The following is a 6,257-nucleotide window of genomic DNA, read 5'->3' on the forward strand; positions in this document are numbered from 1 at the left end:
TTTTACATTTTTACTTTTATCAAGTCCCTCTTGGATCTTGAAGATCCAGTGGGGCTGATGGCTGTACTATACTTTGCAATGCAATCAGATGCCCTGTAGGTGGCAACAGCAGACGCTTTTGCAAAGCGTCCGGTTGCCATGGCAACCATCGGGTGCTGCCATCGCAGCGCAGCAGCCCGATGGTGGAGAGGGAGCCCGATGGTGGAGGGGGCGCCACGAGGACACTATCTGATTTCAGGCTCTGATCTGCAGAGCGCAGATCAGAGCCTGAAACCGGCATTTTTTCACTGCTGTAATCAGATTAGTTAGTCTGCACAGACTCGGATCGATTGTCGGCAAGGGGCCACTCGGATTGGTCCCTTGCCGGCATTACTGAAGTGTATGCTGTCAGTAACAGCAGCAGGACAGGGGGCAGAAACTTTAATCCAAATGCTTTGCAGCGCTTGGATTAAAGACCTGCCATGACGTCTATACACATGTTCGCTGCACGGGGTATGTGCAGCTATCACGTATATATACGGATTGCAGTCGGGAAGGGGTTAAAATAACAAATACCTTTTTAAAGGCCTCTTGCACACAAACATATTTTCATTCAATTTCAGGGTTTTTTGCAGACCATATACGGAACCATTCATTTCTTGGTCTTTTCAATGCAACATCTTTCAAGTGCAACTCTAAGTGCAGATACCGAATTATACCAGAATGTAATATTATGGATAAGGAATCCACTTAGTCATTACCGTCTACTGACCATCACCCAGTTCTCTCCTTTTCAGGCATGTCTACATTGATCCCAACTTTTCCAGAGTCTGATGATGTAAACACACCTCATCTTTCCTTCCCATCCCCTAGTATGTCTGCATTGAACTATTAAGGTCTCTTTCTCTGCTGGATTTATTGAGTATTTGTTTACATTGACTATTTCACCCCTGTATCTGGTCCTCCCTTAATTATGGCAAATGTAGCCCCCTGCCCTCTTGATCACAGCTGATTGAACACTGAGTGGTACAAATTTAAGTCCTTAGGTCTTTCCAATGCAACATCTTTCAAGTGCACATACCAAATTATACCAGAAGGGGACTAAAAGGTAAATACAGAAAGTTAATGCAATGTTTCAAATCTTTCATCTTACTCTTCCCACTTTTCCTAAACCTCCTAAAATACACCCACATCTATTCACCCAGCACGGAACTATTCATCTCTCCCTCCATCTTACCTTCTCATCTGACTGCTTGCACAAACCTGTTTGGCAACATAAAACACTTCCTTCCCAAAACGCACAGATACCTCATGCCCTCTCTTATTCTCACCTATTAACACTTTCTCTGCTTCTCCTTATTGCTGGTGATCTCTCCAAATCCAGGCCCCCCCATCACCTCTACCTCCTACTAGGAATCTTCTACAAATTTCTGCAACTACTTAAACCTAATAACCATTCCTCTGATCCCTGCTACTTTGGTTCCTCTTGCAGGAGCATTATGGAATGCACGCTCTGTCTGTAACAGACTAATATATTCATGACCTCGTCATCTCTCGAAAATTTTCCTTTCTGGGTCTCACAGGAACATGGCTGACACTCTCTGACAATGCCTCCCCTGCTGCACTCTCTTATAGCAGATTTAATTTCACTCACACACCCCCGCCCCGGTAGCAAACATGGTGGAGCCCAATTCCACTGCTACCCTCCATTACACTTACTTCATTTGAAGTACACTCTGCTCGCATCTCCAACCTCCAAGTAGCTGTCAGACACCATCTTTCCCCCCTCCAGACACCATCTTTCTTGACCACCTTAACACCTGGCTCCTACACTTTTTCTGCCGACATCCCCACTATCATCATGGGTGACTTCAACATCCCTATTGACATCTGCCACTCAGCCGCTTCTAAACTATCACTCTCTTCCTCCTTCGGCCACAGTGGTCTTCTGCTCCCACCCACAGAGATGGTCACACTCTGGATCTCATCTTTACCTGCCTCTCCCCCCTCTGACCACAACCTACTCAACATCTACTCACTGGTCTCTTCTACTGCTCCCATGGTCCACACACTAACACCCCCCCCCCCCCCCCCCGAGCACTTTAAATATCTCATCTTTTGCTTGCTTTCTGACTCTCTTCTGCCAAACTCTACCATTTGTTACCTCCAAAACCCAGATACTGCCAGAACACTAACACGCCACAATAAAGTACAGCTATGGACATGGTTGCCCCCCTCACACACACACACAACAAAACCCTGGCACACCAACCTCACCAAAAAACTCAGACAAGCTTCCAGGGCTGCTGAGCGGCGATGGAAGAAATTCCACTCTAAAACCTCATTCACACAGTCAGTGATTTCCATCAGTGATTGTGAGCCTAAACCAGGATTGGAGCCTCCACAGACATAAGGTATAAGGGAAAGATCTGCACCTGTTCTATGTTTAGAGCCGCACCTGGTTTTGGCTCTAAATCACTGACCAAACACTGCCGTGTGAATGAGGCATAAGGATCCCTTCACCACATACAAGATAATCCCTCATTTTCAAATTGCGCTGATGCAAAACAGGCCTACTTCTCATCTCATATCTTCCCTGTCCCACAGCCTTAAACAACTTTTTAACACTTAACTCCCTTCTCAATCCCCCACCTCAGCTGAGGGCTTTGCCACATACTTCAAACAAAAGATGGTCAACATCAGAGAAAGCTTCAGTGCAGTCCCTCTGCACAACTGCTCAGTCCTCTTCTCCCAAAACCCGCTTCTCCACCATTACAGAAGAAAAACTCTCCACTCTACTCTCCAGATCACATCTCACCACCTGTGCACTTGACCCAATCTCATCCCACCTCATCAGTGTTTATCCCAGTCCTAACTCATCTCTTCAACCTATCATTAACATCTGGTGTCTTTACCTCAGGTTTTAAACATGCTACCATTACACCCATCTTCAAAAAGCCTTTACTTGACACATCTTTTGTCCAGTTATCGCCCCCATATACTTCTTCCATATGCCTCAAAAGCTACTTGAGCAACATGTCCAATCTGAACTGTCCTCATCTCTCCTCCTGCTCCATCTTTGACCAGCTACAATATGGCTTCCGAGCCCACCACTCAACTGAGACTGCCCTCACCAAATCACCAATAACCTACTAACAGCCAAAACAACAAAAAAAATCTTCCTTCTCCTTGACCTGTCCTCTGCCTTTGACACTGTTGACTACTCCCTGCCGTTACAAACTCATCTCTTGGCATCACTGACCTGGCCCTCTCCTGGATCACATCATACCTCACAGGTTAGAGGTTTAGTGTATCCCACTCTTACACCACCTCCTTGTCTCATTCCCTCTCTGTTGGTGTCCTGCAAGGCTCTGTCCTAGGACTCCTGCTCTTCTCAATCTACACTTTCAGCCTAGGACAGCTCATAGCGTCCCATTGCTTTCAGTATCACTTTTATGCGGATGACACACAAATCTACCGCTCTGGTCCAGACATCACCACCTTACTATCCAGAATCCCACAATGCCTATCTTCCATATTCTCCTCATGCTTTCTAAAATGTAACCTGGATAAAAACAGAATTCATCATCTTTCCACCATCTTGGTCAACACCCATCAGTTCTGTAAGAGCTCTGAGAAGAGCAGAGGAAGTATGCATGCTGGGAGTTGTAGTTTTACAACATCTGGAGTGCCAGAAGTTGCCTACCCCTGAACTAGGGACTTAGCTACTGCCTTCTGACTATGTGAAAAAAAAAAAAGACATTAGGTATCGCCGTGTCCATAATGACCGATTCTTTAAAAATATTGCATGATCTTCCCATCAGGTGAATGCAGTTAAAAAAAAAAAAAAAAAAAGGTTCCAGAAAAGCAATTTTTGGGTCACCTTATCTTCATAAAAAGCATAATATTGAGTGATCAAAAAGTTGTATGTACCACAATATGTTACCAATGAAAACATAACCTCATCTCGCAAAAAGCAAGCCTCAACCTTAAGATCATTGCCAGAAAAATAAAATATGGCTCTCAAAAAAAAGGGCAAAACAAAAATGATTGTTTTTCAAAATTGCTTTTATTGCGTAAAAGTGTCAAAATGTAAAAAAATTAAAATATATATACAGTACAGACCAAAAGTTTGGACACACCTTCTCATTCAAAGGGTTTTCTTTATTTTCATGACTATGAAAATTGTAGATTCACACTGAAGGCATCAAAACTATGAATTAACACATGTGGAATTATATACATAACAAAAAAAAGTGTGAAACTAAAAATATGTTGTATTCTAGGTTCTTCAAAGTAGCCACCTTTTGCTTTGATTACTATTTTGCACACTCTTGGCATTCTCTTGATGAGCTTCAAGAGGTAGTCACCTGAAATGGTTTTCACTTCACAGGTGTGCCCTGTCAGGTTTAATAAGTGGGATTTCTTGCCTTATAAATGGGGTTGGGACCATCAGCTGTGTTGTGGAGAAGTCAGGTGGATACACAGCTGATAGTCCTACTGAATAGACTGTTAGAATTTGTATTATGGCAAGAAAAAAGCAGCTAAGTAAAGAAAAACAAGTGGCCATCATTACTTTAAGAAATGAAGGTCAGTCAGAAAAATTGGGAAAACTTTAAAAGTGTCCCCAAGTGCAGTCACAACAACCATCAAGCACTACAAAGAAACTGGCTCACATGTGGACCGCCCCAGGAAAAGAAGACCAAGAGTCACCTCTGCTGCGGAGGATAAGTTCACCAGCCTCAGAAATTGCAGGTTAACAGCAGCTCAGATTATGTTTTAAAATTATTTTTATTGGTTTTACAACAGTTGGGTCGTACACTCGTCGATTGCCCTATCAGGGCGCCAATAAAAGAATACAGCCGATACAGTACAATCAAAGAATAATAGGGAGGGGAGGAAGAACAGCAGCTCAGATTAGAGACCAGGTCAATGCCACACAGAGTTCTAGCAGCAGACATCTCTAGAACAACTGTTAGGAGGAGACTGTGTGAATCAGGCCTTCATGGTAGAATATCTGCTAGGAAACCACTGCTAAGGACAGGCAACAAGCAGAAGAGACTTTTTTTTTTTTTTAGCCCAAACAAAACACAAGGAATGGACATTAGACCAGTGGAAATCTGTGCTTTGGTCTGATGAGTCCAAATTTGAGATCTTTGGTTCCAACCACCGTGTCTTTGTGCGACGCAGAAAAGGTGAACGGATGGACTCTACATGCCTTGTTCCCACTGTGAAGCATGGATGAGGAGGTGTGATGGTGCTTTGCTGGTGACAATGTTGGGGATTTATTCAAAATTGAAGGCATACTGAACCAGCATGGCTACCACAGCATCTTGCAGCGGCATGCTATGCCATCCGGTTTGCATTTAGCTGGACCATCATTTATTTTTCAACAGGACAATGACCCCAAAACACAACTCCAGGATGTGTAAGGGCTATTTGACCATGAAGGAGAGTGATGGGGTGCTGCGCCAGAGGACCTGGCCTCCACAGTCACCGGACCTGAACCCAATCGAGATGGTTTGGGGTGAGCTGGACCACAGAGTGAAGGCAAAAGGGCCAACAAGTGCTAAGCATCTCTGGGAACTCCTTCAAGACTGTTGGAAGACCATTTCAGGTGACTACCTCTTGAAGCTCTTCAAGAGAATGCCAAGAGTGTGCAAAGCAGTAATCAAAGCAAAAGGTGTCTACTTTGAAGAACCTAGAATATGACATATTTTCAGTTGTTTCCCACTATTTTGTTATGTATATAGTTCCACATGTGTTAATTTATAGTTTTGATGCCTTCAGAGTGAATCTACAATTTTCATAGTCATGAAAATAAAGAAAACTCTTTGAATGAGAAGGTGCGTCCAAACTTTTGGTCTGTACTGTGTGTGTGTATCCATCTCTCTATAAAACCATATAAAATAGGTTTTTCCATGTATTCCTCCACGATGGCATTAAAGTGAGAGATGACCCTTCTCCAACCAGGTATGGACAGGAGGAATAAATTTGATCCTCCTTAATGTCTTCCTGTCCCTTCCAGGTGGAGAGAAATCTTGCTTGCAGCAGTGGAGTGGGGCTGTTCCTGTAGAGGCAAGAAGGGTGGTGGATGTGTTACAAATGCCTATTTTTTTAAACTGTAAATGGATTGAGGGGAAATGGTAGTTTTAATTTAATTTTTTTTTAATTATTTTTTATTTTTGTCCCGCTATTGGACTTAACCTTTTAAAGGTCTGATCCTTTTTCCAATGCAGTACAATACATGCTGTATTGTACTGCACTGATCTGTCACA

Source organism: Bufo gargarizans, chromosome 2 (assembly GCF_014858855.1).
Source record: "Bufo gargarizans isolate SCDJY-AF-19 chromosome 2, ASM1485885v1, whole genome shotgun sequence".
Lineage (NCBI taxonomy): Eukaryota > Metazoa > Chordata > Amphibia > Anura > Bufonidae > Bufo > Bufo gargarizans.